This window comes from Lepidochelys kempii, chromosome 2, assembly GCF_965140265.1.
Source record: "Lepidochelys kempii isolate rLepKem1 chromosome 2, rLepKem1.hap2, whole genome shotgun sequence".
Lineage (NCBI taxonomy): Eukaryota > Metazoa > Chordata > Testudines > Cheloniidae > Lepidochelys > Lepidochelys kempii.
The window spans coordinates 39,132,541-39,147,106 of NC_133257.1; the positions used below are offsets into that span (position 1 = coordinate 39,132,541).

Here is a 14,566-nt window from a genome sequence, read left to right on the forward strand (position 1 = left end):
GACTTGCAAGGAAGGTCATGCAATAATACTGCAGACCTGATTAGGTTTTTTTAGTTAGGTGATTAACATTGCCGGGGGCTTACTAGGCCTGAAAGTAGTGCCATTATGATAGAGAAGATGTATGGATAACTAAGCAGTAAACTGCAGCAAGGTATATTTTATAGGCCATATATATATATATATTTTTTTTTTGCAAAGCTTCTTTGACTTCATTGCAGTTATGCTTTATTTAGCTCTATTTGGCTGTTGATTCATGCCTTTGGTTTGTGCTGCCAACCACCAGAGCAGTGTATCAATAGTAAAGAAATGCATATCTTTGACATGTTTTAGTGCTACTGAAGTACATCAAAAATATAGCGGACAGTTTTGATCATTTAATGGTAGTGTGTTTGGGGATTGAAAGGAAAATAATTTCACTATGCTTAAAAAAATTTCAGAGAAAAAGTTAGAACTCTAAAGGGAGCAGGGCTGGGGGCCTCCAGTTTTCAATACTGTAGACCATATGGCAGTGGAAGTTAAAGGAAGCTTAAGTAGATTGTTAGAGATACTCAATCCTGAAAAGATTGAGGCACATGCTGAACTTCACTCATGCGAATAGTCTGTTTCAGGTCAGTGGGATGACTCAGATATGTGAAGTTAAACTTGTTCCTAAGTGTACACTTTTCTTTATCAAAATGGTCTTAAACAAGGAAGCTCAGAGATGAATGACTGGAAGATAAACCATGTTTGAGTGACTTCCAGTTATGTGTATTTAATTCATTTGTCAGTGATGAGCAGTACCAGTGTTGCATTCATTAGTAGTTGGTACATTAATCTCAAATCACCAGAAAGGCCAAACTAACTAATCAGAGTATGGCTTTGAACAATAATTCTTCTTAGAGTAATTTTACATGTCTATGCCCTAGTAGGTGTGTGCGCGCGCCTTTGGCACAATTGTCAGAGGACCTTTTCCCCTCAGCAGTACTGGTCAGGGCAGCTCGAGTGCCCTCCATCACTGTGCACCACTGCCTGCTGGTATAAGAGGGCAGAGCTGCCCCTGAGTCCACTCGGTTCCTACTGACTGCCAATGATGGTTGTTGAAGTGCTTCCAGACTTGCTCTTGCAAGTTTATTTCCTTCACTCTTTGTCTGTGGTATGTTTCTCACTTAGTAGTTAGAGGTTTTACCCAATTTTATTTTTGATATTAGAGCTATGCCTCACTCTCTGGGGACCAAGTCCTGCTGGTTGTATGCCAGACCGATGCCAGTCAGTGACCTGCACCCCAGTTGCCTGAATTTTCTGTCTGGGGGTGTCCCACATCAGTGACAAGTATCACATTTGCAGAGGGTTTAAGGCTCGCTCAAAGACAGAGCAGCAAAACTTAAGTGTCTCCTTATGGAGGTGGCACTTTGCCCTCCATAGAAGCTGTCCGGTTCAGAACATACTCAGAGTATGGCGATATTGGAGCAGAGTGTGCCTCCCAAGATGTCTTCAGCACTAAGTTCTATGTCTCCAGTACCGAAGAAGAGACTCCGATCTGAGAAGGACCCGGTACCTCATCCAGCTAAAAGCAAGATCTCTGGGAGGGACTCTGAGGGGAAGCTTTCCCTAGAGTGTTCCTCTGCTGCAAAGACAAGTTAGTCAACTCCAGAACCTGTGCCAGGTCCATCGAGGCCAACCCCTGAAGTTTCTATTTGTTAGACCCAAGACCCAGTCCTGGTATTGATGCCAGCACAAGCATATGCTTCTACAAAAGAATTACTTAACCTTTCTGTACCAGTGTCCCCATCTATGCAGGAGGGGTTTCAGATGGTATCCGTGACTGTAATCCGCACTCTAGCCCCACAAGAACATTCAAATATCAATGCTACTTCTGGTACCTAGGAGGCCAGTATATTCCAAGGGCAAGCCGCAGTTAATATGCCCGGTAATGCCACCTCTGGGTTTGGCTTACTTGTCTCCTGTCCACACTGGTTCTGCTCCACCGTGATTGCAGGACTCAGTCATCTTTGTCAGATTCAGAAATGGGGCCCACCACCAGGTCTGTGGCCGTTCTGGACACTATGGGGTGTCCCTCCCCTTGATAGAACCTCTCCTCACCTGTCTGACTTGACTTCCTCGAGGGTGCACCAGGTTCATCAGTACCACAGACCGGGTTCTTAGATAACCAGTACCATGCAACTGGCAGTTGCTTAGATGGCTTCTCCACTGAAAGAGGCAGATCAATCATTGCCTCAGTGTCCTGGTGTGTGTCCTTCCTCATCTCCAGATGAGTTTGTAGAAACGGTGAGCAATTTTTTTCCCCCCAGCACCAGAGGATTACAGGGCTCACAAAGAACTGCTTAAAAAAGGACTCAGATATTCAAGCAGAAGAGGTTCACCAGAAATCCCACAAGCCAGTAGACATTTTAGCTTCTGCGGGACCCTCCCAAGTGGTGCTTCTGATTAAGCAATTCTGGAACCAGTTTAAATGCTTTGGCAGACCCCTTCTACTGCCTTCATTGAAATAGACAGAGAGGAGATACTATGTCCTTCTAAGGCCTTCAAAGACCTCTTCTCTCACCTGCCCCTTGTCTCTTGGGTGGTGGCAGCAGCTGAGTAGCGGGAGAGGCAGGGTCTCCCTGCATTGACTCCAAAGAGTAAAGAATCAGAGGCTGGACCTGTTTGGTCATAAACTTTGACAGAAGGGCTGCAGCAAAGAATTGCTAATCAGCAAACTCTCCTAAGTTGTAACAACTTCGCCCTATGGGAACACATAATGAAGTTAAGCTACAAGAGAACTCCAGGTGAGAGTTCACTCTTATGGTAGAGAAGAGTAAGCTGGTGTAAAGGACAGCTCATCAAAACAGTTTGGATGCAGCAGACTCAGCAGCTTGTTCCATGGCATCTGTTATTTTTGAGGTGGTGTTCATGTCTGTAATTCTCTGGTCTACCTCTTGTAGTACAGTAGGCCATCCAGGATTTGCCATTTGAGAGTCCATCCCACTTTTTGGAAAAGACAGACTATAAGCTGCGTAGCCTAAAAGATTCAAGGGTAGCACTGAAATCCCGTGGAATTTACACATGAGCAACGAAGAGGAGAGGATTCCAGTCTTAGTAGGCTCATAGATATAAGAGCTTTATACCTTGGCCCCAAGACCTGCTGAGAAAAAGGTGCAGGAATTACTGGAGGTGATCACACACACACCCCCCATCGTGCAACAGCAGGTTCCTCTCGACCAACAGCAGAGTCTAAACATGCATTTTGACAGGCCTGTCAAGGGCAGCATACCAATACTTGCAGACCGATCTGTTCCTGCCAGTTGTTTATCCCACTTCCTCCATACTTGGACTCATGTCATATTGGATCGTGCAAGCTAAGCATAGTGGATCTGGGGTAATCCCTTGAATTTGTTTTTGTCCCCAGTCTCTCTTCAGGGATCAGTCTCATGAGACTGTTCTTCAACAGAGGGTCCAATCTCTCCTTCTAGCAGGAGTAATAGAGGAAGTTCCTCTATTCCTCAGGGGAAGGGTTTTTATTCCTCTACTTACTTATTCCTAAAGCAAAAGGCAGTCTCACCTATTTTAGGTCTAAGAAAGTAAAGTTTTGCATCGTTACACCTAGCTCCCCTCATTCCTTCCGTGGAACAGAGCAACTGGTATGCTGCCCTTGACTTAAAGGGCACTTACTTCCATACAGTGATTTGTCCAGACTGCTCCAAGTTCCTCAAGTTTGTAGGCCAAATGGAAGCACTGTGAATTGGTAATGTGTTCCATTAGCTATCAACAACCCCTCTTGTTTTCACAAAGTGTGTGGAGTCAGTAACTGAATATCTGAGAAGACTGGGAAACTGTGTATTCCCTTACTTGGGTGACTGGTTGGTGAGGGGCCAGTCTCACTTCCAAGTGCTGTCCAGCATGGCAATCATTCTGGCCACCTTCAATGCATTGGTCTTACTCGGTTAAGACATATCAATTCTAAAACCTGTGCAAAGAATAGAGTTTATTGGAACACTCCCAGGTGCTATACAAACCAGAGTGTTTCTGCCCCATTCAAGATTCCAAGTGCACCAAACCCTTTTATTGAATCTAAAAGCATATCCCATTACTACAGCACACATTTGCCTCAGACTTCTGGGGCAGATGGTAGCGTGTACCTCTCTGGCACAACACACCAGACTGCGCCTCAGGAGCTTCAGGGTTGGCTGCCTTCAGTCTGTGTTCCCCATTGTCATTGTCGAGACAGATTATTTCTTGTTCTAGAACTAATTTTGTCCTCTCTGGACTGGTGGACAGGTCCTCAGAACATTTCTACAGGAGTCCTTTTCATTTCTGTGCAGCCATCGCTCACAGATGTCTTGTCTTGTCTCTGGATTGGGGGGAACGCGCATCAGAATCCTACAGGCGCAAGGGATGTGGCCCTCACAGGATCTGAGGACTCGTACAAACATCTAGAAACTACAGTAGAACCTCAGAGTTAAAAGTATCAGAGGGGGTAGCCATGTTAGTCTATATCCACAAAAACGAGGAGTCCGGTGGCACCTTAAAGTCTAACATTTGTTTGGGCATAAGCTTTTTGTTTTTTACCCACAAAAGCTTATGCCCACATAAATCTGTTAAGTCTTAGAGTTACAAACACTTCAGAAATGGAGGTTGTTGGTAACTCTGAACAAAAACGTTATGGTTCTTTCAAAAATGTACAATTGAATATTGACTTAATACAGATTTGAAACTTCACTATGCAGAAGAAAAATGCTGCTTTAAACTTTTTTTAAAGTAAAACAAGCACAAACCATTTCCTTACCATGTCAAATATTTTTTTAAATTTTCCCTTTTTTTGCCATTTAACACAGTGCTGTACTGTATTTGCTCCTTTTTGTCTCTGCTGCTGCCTGATTGTGCATTTCCAGTTCCAAATGAGGTCTGTGGTTGGCCAGTCAGTTTGTAACTTTGAGGTTCTACTGTATGTGCTACCCATCTAGCCTGCTCAGCCTTCTGTCCCCGTGTTCTCGGCGGGAAATCTGTTAGTGTTTACATAAACATAGTTTCTATATTCTCTGTTAACAAACAGGGAGGGGCCACCTTCTTCCCAACTGTGCCAGAAGGCAATTCTGCCTTGGGAGTAGTTGGCGGATCGCTTAAGAAGGTCTTCAATGGTCATTTCATCTGGCTTTGGCCAGGCCCATCTTCCAGTTGTGGGGAGTTCCCCACGTGGACCTGTTTTCAACAAGGGTCGACGGAAAAATGTCGTTAGTTCTGCTCCCAAGGGGGGAGGGGGAGTCACAGCACTAGGGCTTTGATGGATGCTTTCCCGCTATCATGGATGAATTCCCTGTTGTATGTGGCCTTTCCTCTGATACCATTACTATCCGGAGTCCTGTTCAAGGGCAAGCAGGATCATGCTTGCTGTAGGCATATAGCAGCAGCATGACCTCAACACTGGTTCTCAACTCGGTTAGCATTATTAGTGAAGCTTCCTCTACCCCTCCCATTAGATTCAGATGAGATTTCTCAGGACCATAGCTGTCTGTTCCATCCCAGTCTACAGGCCCTCCACTTGACAGTATGATTGGTTCCTGGCAAGCACCATTGGGAATGGCTGGTTTGAAGAACATTTCAGAAGGTGCTGCTTTATAGCAGACAGCCTTCCATTAGGCATACTTGTCTGGCCAAATGAAAGCATGTACTGGAGACACACATTTCTCCGCTGAAAACAGCTAAAAAATGTTTCCATTAACCACATTTTGGATTATCTATTGCACCTAAAAACAGCAAGGCCTAACAGTTCCATTAAAGTATATTGGAGTGATTTTGGTATTCCACCCTCCAGTGGGTAGGTAGTAAATAACTTTTTTCCCCCCCAACCCCATAACTATTAGATTTCTAAAAGGGTTGTACAGACTATACCCTCCAATACAAGAACCTGTTTCTCCATGGAATCCTTGTGGCACCTTAGACTAACATTTATTGGGGCATAAGCTTCCATGGGCTCTAGGCCCTCTGAAACCTGTTTTCCCCATGGGATCTCAACCTTGCGCTAACAAAATAACGGGGCCTCTCTTTGAGCCTCTTGTGGCTTGCTCCCTATTCCGCCCCTCTAAGAAAGTGGCGTTTTTGGTAGCGATAACCTCAGCAAGGAGAGTGGGTGAACTGGGAGCCTTGGTTTCCAGACCCTCCTTATACAATTTTCCATAAGGCTAAAATTTACATTTGCCCTTACCCAGAATTCTTGACAAAGGTGGCTTCCAGTTTCCACATTAATCAGGCAATGTATTTACCAATGTCTTTCCTGATGAACAGAAGCTTCATTCATTGGATGTGAGGAGAGCAGTTATTTTCTACTTGGGCCACACTAGATCCTTTAGGTGTTCAGTGCAGTTATTTGCTGCAGTTGCAGACAGGATGAAAGGCAAACTGGTTTCAAGTTGGGATTTCCTCTTGTTGGTGCTACCAATTAGGTAATGACATACCACCCCTTAGAGCATTAGCTCATTCGACTAGAGTGCAAGCAGTTTCAGCAGTGTTCCGAGTGCAAATACCTGTTCAAGTCATTTGCAGAGCAGCAACCTGGTAATCAGTACACTCTTGCTACTCATTATACCGTTTTCTGTCAGTCCAGAATAATGCTAGTTTTAGACAAGTTGATCTACAGTTGCTGTTCAGGTAGAGTCTGAGACTCACATTAATCTGCTTGTGAGTCACCTACAGTGGAATGGATGTGCAATCACTCAAATTAAAAGGGTTACCTGCCTTTCCGTACTGTTGGTCTTCGAGATGACACGCATGTCCATTCCACAAACCTGCCATCCTTCCCCACTCTGTTGGAGTCTATGTGGTAAGAAGGAACTGAGGAGGATCAGGGGCGACACTTCCCTCTTATACTGGCATGCAGTGGTGCACATCAGTGGAGGGCACTCAACCACCCTCATTTGTACTGTTGAGGGAAAAAATTCTCTTGACAACTGTGCATGAGGTGCACACGTATGCCTGCAGTGGATTGGACACGTGCAGCACATCTCAAATAACAAGAGTTACATTAAAGTAGGTAACCATTTTTTGTCTAAAGCCATACTTTAATATGTATTTTGCAAGAACTTTAATTTCTGTAAAATATATTAACTTTGTTTTTCTTTGGTGTATGACTATTTTGTTCTCTCTAAAAAAGACTCTCTTTTCAGTTGAACTATGGCTTAGCTGTTTGTAATGCACTGCAATGTGAGAATGCACTCTTGCAGTATTTGTTAGGACAAGGGCTCTTTCAGGCCAATGGTTGGCTTTATCTAGTTGTGGTGTTACCCAAATACCATGATGAGCGCATTGGAAATATCTAGATGAGTGGATATAGTTTCTGGGGAAATTATCTGTCAGTGCAGGTATATGGCAGACTTTTTTTGAACATCTACTGCATGGTTACACATAAATAAAATGAGATTAAATATAAAATTATACACAAACTGTATTTGAAAGGATGTTGTTAAGGTTGTAAATTGAAGGAGTCAAAAGATAAATGCTAGAATTAAGGAAGGTTGTGCATCCTTAATTCATTCACCGGTATGTATCCAGTCTTAGTGTGTGTTTGTTCCCCCCCCCCCAGGTCCCTTGAATCATTTAGTGCACACTTAATGAGCAGCTACTCAATATTTTGTTTTCTTCTTGTTCAATGTGTGGCTCCATGCCTTACTCACTGCATACTGTTCAAACACTGCTCTACACAGAATTTTTAATTTCCTCAGTCTTTCTGTGGCTCTCATTGCTATAGTGCTTTACAAACGTTAATTTATCTTCTTAAAACTTCTTTGGTGGAGTGTTAATCTCACTTTACAGATGAGGAACTGAGGACAGAGATAAAAGTAAAAAGTATCCAATAATTTTGGGTTCCCAGTATGGGACAGGACCCGATTTTATCCCCCCCCCCCCCGGAGTACTTAATTATATAGCCCTTCATATTCAGGCACAGCTCCCACTGATGTCAGCTTCAGCTGTGAGTGTTCAGCCTTTCTGCAAATCAACCCCACAATATCAAGTTGGGCACCTAAAAAATGAGGAACACACAATTAGTGACCATGTGTGACCTGATTTTTTTTCCCCCTTCCCAAGCCTGATCTATTCTGACCAGTTCCCTGTCAAAGAGGCAGGACTCTCAAATCCATGGCACATCATCCCAGTTCCGTTTTCTTCCTCACATCATCCCAGTTCCATTCTCTGCCTCAGTCCAGTTTTGCTCCACAGATTTTTCATTCCAGGCCCACTTTCCTTTCCTTTCTTTCCCTATCCAGGCTCCCAGTCCCAATCTCCTTCCCCAGTAGTCCCATTTCCACCAGCCCTGTTCCTTGTCTAATCTACTTCTCTCCTTGCCCACAGTTTTGCCCTGCCCATGTTCCCCAGTGTCATTGGTTCCCAGTCTGTCTCTCCCCAGAGTCCTCTTACAGTCTGTGTTTTCCCTCCCCCCCACCTCAGCTCTTTGTCCCAGTCTATGTGCCTAGAAAATTCCCCTCCCCTTGAGTCCTTGTAAGATTTGTCTCCCCTTCACCTCAGCCTCCCCACCCAACTTGTTCCCAGTCTCTCATTCTCTGTTCCTCATCTGATCTCAGCCTTCCCCCCCTCTTCCACTTGAATTTCCAGTCCCAGTTGTCCCCCTCCTCCCGCTTTCCAGTCCTCGTCTGCCCTTACACTAAGCTCCTTGTCCCAATGTACTCCCCCAGGCCCTGCAGATCCATCTTGTGTCCCCTCTGCATTTGAATCAGGAAGCTTCACGCTTCTTGGGCCCGGTAGGGTGGTTACTGAGAGCACAGGAGAGAATCTCTCTGCTTTCGCTTCCAGGGCCAAGACCGGCCCCCACATGGACCCAAAGCAATTTCAGGGAAAGTTCTGCTTATCCCAGGGCTGGAGCATGCTCAGTGCTGATAAAATCTCCAAAGATTCTAGTTGTTTAAACTCTTAAGTCTCTGCTAAGCATTTGTGAATTGTGACCCCCCTCCCCACCGATGCTTATAACATGACCAAATTTGATTGGATTTTCACAGGGCTGGCCAAAGGCACATCCTAATTTCAAGTCCCTGCTCCAGAGTGTGGGGATACTAGAGCCCTTCAAAGAAAAGTTCGCAAATATTTTTTAACGTAGGCAAAATGTATTTTTCCCCCCTAGCCTTGTTCTTGGGAATGGCTGATCTTAGTGGCAATTTAAAAAAAAAAAATTTGCCTGAGGCAGATACCCAAATGGTTTAAGTTTGGTGAAGTTATAAGTAGTTTAAAGTGGAGTCTTACAATGGGAGGTGTCAGACAATCTTAATAGGCTGCGCTTCTAGACCAGCATAGAAATAAGAAATACTGTTGATAAAATGTAGAAGTTGGGTGAGTCATAACACATTTGACTGCTTGGTACACTGGCTTCTAGCTTGAACAGTGTAAGGTGGTTTTTTTTCTTCCATCTTAGCGTATAATTATTTGCTTAACCTCCCCTCAGCCTTAGAGGGAGCTGCTGCTTAACTACAGTATACTACATCCACCCTTCCTGCAATCCTGCTGTTGCCTTTTGGAGTCAGCCAGCTTCTTAAGTGCTGCTTCACTCCATGTGTTGCACATTGCAGCCAATTAAATGTACAAAGTAGTGTGCTGTTTTCACACTGCAGCCCTGGATGATGCATCGTAAAAGGCTAGAGTGAAGCATGCCATCTTGTGAGCTCAGAAGCTTACTCTTTTATGTGAGCCATGAACTGCAAAGTGAAACTTACCAAAGACTTTATAAAAAGAAAAGGAGTACTTGTGGCACCTTAGAGACTAACCAATTTATTTGAGCATGAGCTTTCGTGAGCTACAGCTCACTTCATCGGATGCATACCGTGGAAACTGCAGCAGACTTTATATACACACAGAGAATATGAAACAATACATCCTCCCACCCCACTGTCCTGCTGGTAATAGCTTATCTAAAGTGATCATCAGGTTGGGCCATTTCCAGCACAAATCCAGGTTCTCACCCTCCACACAAATTCACTCTCCTGCTGGTGATAGCCCATCCAAAGTGACAAGTCACTTTGGATGGGCTATCACCAGCAGGAGAGTGAATTTGTGTGGAGGGTGAGAACCTGGATTTGTGCTGGAAATGGCCCAACCTGATGATCACTTTAGATAAGCTATTACCAGCAGGACAGTGGGGTGGGAGGATGTATTGTTTCATATTCTCTGTGTGTATATAAAGTCTGCTGCAGTTTCCACGGTATGCATCCGATGAAGTGAGCTGTAGCTCACGAAAGCTCATGCTCAAATAAATTGGTTAGTCTCCTTTTTCTTTTTGCGAATACAGACTAACACGGCTGTTACTCTGAAACCTGTCAAAGACTTTATGAAATCTTAGAATGGACAGGCTAACTGCAGACATGGCACAATAAATTGAAACAGAGCAGGACAGAGAATAATCTATTAAAAATAGTTTTAGAAATCAAGAAAAAATGCTTGACAAACACCCTTTCCTCTCCTCCACTCCCCATATTTTTGAAAGGTAATACTTTCTTTATCTTTAAATACATTTGAACCCCGTTTATCCACCTTCAATTATCCAGCTCTCCATATTAACTGAACAGCCAGCGCACAGGTCCAGAAGCGGGTGACCTCTCGTGTGGCCACGAGATGGTGCTGCAGCCTTGCACTTTCCTATTCTTGGGATTATCCAAAGTTTTGAATATCCTGTTTGACCCCAATCCCAGTTATTTTAGATAAATGGGGTTCTGCAGTACTTATTTTTTCTTTCCCTCCATCATCTATTTTCATCTAATCCCAGCAGGCTTTTCTGTTACCTTATTTTTTAGTAAGGCACTGAATAACAAACAAATGCAAATAGAAAGGTATATCAGTACTAATAGTAGTTTTCTGTAGACCACCTAATTGTAAAAATTCCTAATATTTTAAATGTTCTATTTTTATTTGCAAATATGCTATTATGAAAGTTAACATAAACATAGCCTAAGCCCCAAAGTGTAGTTGTGTCTAAGGTGTTTATACATCACAAAAATGGCTACACTGGGTCAGACCAATGGTCCGTCTAGGCCAGTATTCTGTCTTCTGGCAGTGGCTGGTGCCAGATGCTTCAGAGGGAGTGAACGAACAGATCAATTATCAAGTGATCCATCCACTGTCTTCCAATCCTAGCTTCTGGCAGCCAGAGGTTTAGGGACACCCAAAGCATGGGGTTGTGTCCCTGATAGTCTTGGCTAATAATCATTGATGGACTTATCTCTCCTGGATTTATCTAATTCTCTTTTGAGCCCAGTTATACTTTTGGCCTTCCCAACATCCCTTGGCAACAAATTTCACAGGTTGACAGTGCATTGTGTGAAGAGGTACTTTCTTCTGTTTCAAATCTGCTGCCTGTTCATTTCATTGGGTAACCCAGGTTCTTCATCTAGCACAACAGGGCTTCTAGTTGCTATTATGGTTCAAATAATAAATTTAAGCGATTTAACTTTAAGGTATTACCTATTTATAAGATATAAATATATCCAGGCTAACACACGTTCCTTTGCACTCAGTTCATGGTTGTGGGTTAGTAACTGTAAAGCACTCCTGTGTTCTGGTTGGCACATTTGACTGATTATGTTAATTCCAGTGATATTAGGAACTTTGTATAATGTGACAAAGTTCCTCCTCTACCTTGGTGGGTCCTGCTGTGATTCACAGCAGCCCTCAGTTTAGCCACTTTCATGGCTCAAATCTGCCATTCACTCAGATAACCTCATCACTGGCCAGCATGGGGAAAAAGAGAACAACCACCCCCACAGTTTCTGCTGATCCACCATGTAGGTCATGGAACAGCCCAGAGACCTCCCCTCTGGTGGATCCCACAGACCAGGTCAACTCCTCCTGTGTCTGATCAGGAGTTGGGAGGTTTGGGGGAACCCAGGCCCACCCTCTACTCCAGGTTCCAGCCCAGGGCCCTGTGGAATACAGCTGTCTAGAGTGCCTCCTGGAATAGCTGCATGACCGCTACACTCCCTGAGCTACTTCCCCATGGCCTTCTCCCAACACCTTCTTTATCCTCACCACAGGACCTTCCTCCTGGTGTCTGATAACACTTGTACACCTCAGTCCTCCAGCAGCACATCCTCTCACTCCCAGCTCCTTACACACCCACCTGATTAACTAGGAGGTTTTTAACTAGTTTCCTCAAGCCCCTGATTGGCTTCAGGTGTCCCAATCAACCTAGCTGCTTTCTGGAAGGATCTTAATTGTCTCCAGGTGTCTTGATTAACCTGCGGCAACTGCCATTTGGTTACCATGGTCACACAGATTTCTTTAGCCTGGGGCTAACCTACCTGTTTCTCACTACTTTCCTATAACCATCTGGCCTTGCCCCATCACAATAACTAGAACTTCATATAGTGGTCTGCTTAAAGTGCTAAAGAACACTGATTGTAGCACTTCTACTGTTGGTTCTGTAGGAATGGCATAGCTTGTGCTATGGTAGTTTTTATGTTTAACTAAAATGGTAAGATACATATTTAAATTACATATACCATAGCAAACTGCTTTTAAAAAAAACTTAATTGTGTTTTGAAAGATTCCCTTCCATAGCATAAAATGTCCCTTTTAATAAAATGTTAATGTCTTTGAAGTGGAATTATATAAGTGCTTCCTCTAGTGTATTTGTGTAATTATTTTCTTTGGAACTGTAGGAGGAAATAAATGATTTCAGGTAAACAGTGAGGTTTCTGGCGTCCAGGAGAACTTCCTTCAAAAGTAAAGTAACTATTTTGGTTTTTTGACAAGTAAATCTGAACTTTTTTTTAAATCTTGCTGCGAGCTGTCTAAGACTTAGATTGTAAACTGAGACACTTTCCTTCTAGGTCCTTTAGGGAAGGAGTTACTACAGGAAGAGCCCCACTGGATTTATTCCCATCTATTGCATTATGAGGTTTAAAAGGCCAAACTTGCCGTTGGAGATGAGTTCCCATGCAAGAAAGAGGCATTCACTAAAGTTTTTCTGTAGTGATGTTCATAGAATCATAGAATATCAGGGTTGGAAGGGACCTCAGGGGGTTATCTAATCTAACCCCCTACTCAAAGCAGGACCAATCCCCATCTAAATCATCCCAGCCAGGGCTTTGTCAAGCCTGACCTTAAACCTCAAAGGAAGGAGATTCCACCACCTCCCGAAGTAAAGGATTCCAGTGCTTCACCACCCTCCTAGTGAAATTTTTTTTCCTAATATCCAACCTAAACCTCCCCCATTGCAACTTGAGACCATCATTCCTTGTTCTGTCATCTGCTACCACTGAGAACAGTCTAGATCCATCCTCTTCGGAACCCCCTTTCAGGTAGTTGAAAGCAGCTATCAAATCCCCCCTCATTTTTCTCTTCTGCAGGCTAAACAATCCCAGTTCCCTCAGCCTCTCCTCATAAGTCATGTGTTCCAGTCCCCTAATCGTTTTTGTTGCCCTCCGCTAGACGCTTTCCAGTTTTTTCACATCCTTCCTGTAGTGTGGGGCCCAAAACTGGACACAGTACTCCAGATGCAGCCTCACCCATCTCAAATAGAGGGGAATGATCATCTCCCTCAATCTGCTGGTAATGTCCCTACTTATACAGCCCAAAATGCTGTTAACCTTCTTGGCAACAAGGGCACACTGTTGACTCATATCCAGCTTCTCATCCACTGTAACCCCTTGGTCTTTTTCTGCAGAACTGCTGCCAAGCCATTTGGTCCCTAGTTTGTAGTGGTGCATGGGCTTCTTCTGTCCTAAGTGCAGGACTCTGCACTTGTCTTTGTTGAACCTCATCAGATTTCTTTTGGCCCAATCCTCTAATTTGTCTAGGTCCCTCTGTATCCTATCCCTACCCTCCAGCGTATCTACCACGCCTCCCAGTTTAGTGTCATCTGCAAACTTGCTGAGGGTGCAGTCCACACCATCCTCCAGATCATTAATGAAGATATTGAACAAAACTGGCCCAAGGACTAACCCTTGGGGCACTCCGCTTGATACCGGCTGCTAACTAGACATGGAGCCATTGATCACTACTCGTTGAGCCTGACGATCTAGCCAGCTTTCTATCTACCTTATAGTCCATTCATCCAGCCCATAATTCTTTAACTTGCTGGCAAGAATACTGTGGGAGACTGTGTCAAAAGCTTTGCTAAAGTCAAGGAATAACACATCGACTGCTTTCCTCTCATCCACAGAGCCAGTTATCTCGTCATAGAAAGCCATTAGATTAGTCAGGCATCCAGCTACCATTATTAAAAAATTGTGGTAGCATTCGGGATCCAAGTCGGGTCTTGGGCTCTGTTGTGCTAGGTAGTATATTGATTTGTATGAAAAGACAATGCCTGAAGTCAGAGAACCTACAGTTTAAGAAAAGAACATAAAATGAATGCTGGGGTGGGGTGAGGGAAGGGAAGGGGACAGGACAGGGAAGACAAATATATACAATAAAAAAAGTAAATTTATAGGTAGAATAGTTGACTATCCCCATCTGCCCTTTACTTGCCAGTTTTTAATTGGCTGATTTTTTACAAGTATCATAAGAGATGTTTGTTTGTTCTCTTACTAATTCACCAAATTGAGATTGTCAATGGGGTTCCCACTCATTAGGGCAAATGAAAAATGTTCTACTG

The 14,566-nt window shown here is 43.8% G+C and overlaps 1 protein-coding gene across 8 annotated transcripts in view; it reads left to right on the plus strand.

Annotated features, from left to right (window-relative positions):
* Nucleotides 1–14,566, plus strand: part of RNF19A (ring finger protein 19A, RBR E3 ubiquitin protein ligase) — a 96,654-nt gene that overhangs the window by 7,804 nt on the left and 74,284 nt on the right. For 3 of the 8 annotated variants that reach the window (XM_073330442.1, XM_073330447.1, XM_073330445.1), the window contains one exon: nt 12,627–12,690. The exons of the other annotated variants lie outside the window; for them this stretch is intronic. The gene's annotated coding sequence lies outside the window, so the exon portion shown is untranslated. Of the gene's footprint in view, nt 1–12,626; nt 12,691–14,566 lie in introns of those variants that run through there. 8 annotated transcript variants of the gene reach the window in all.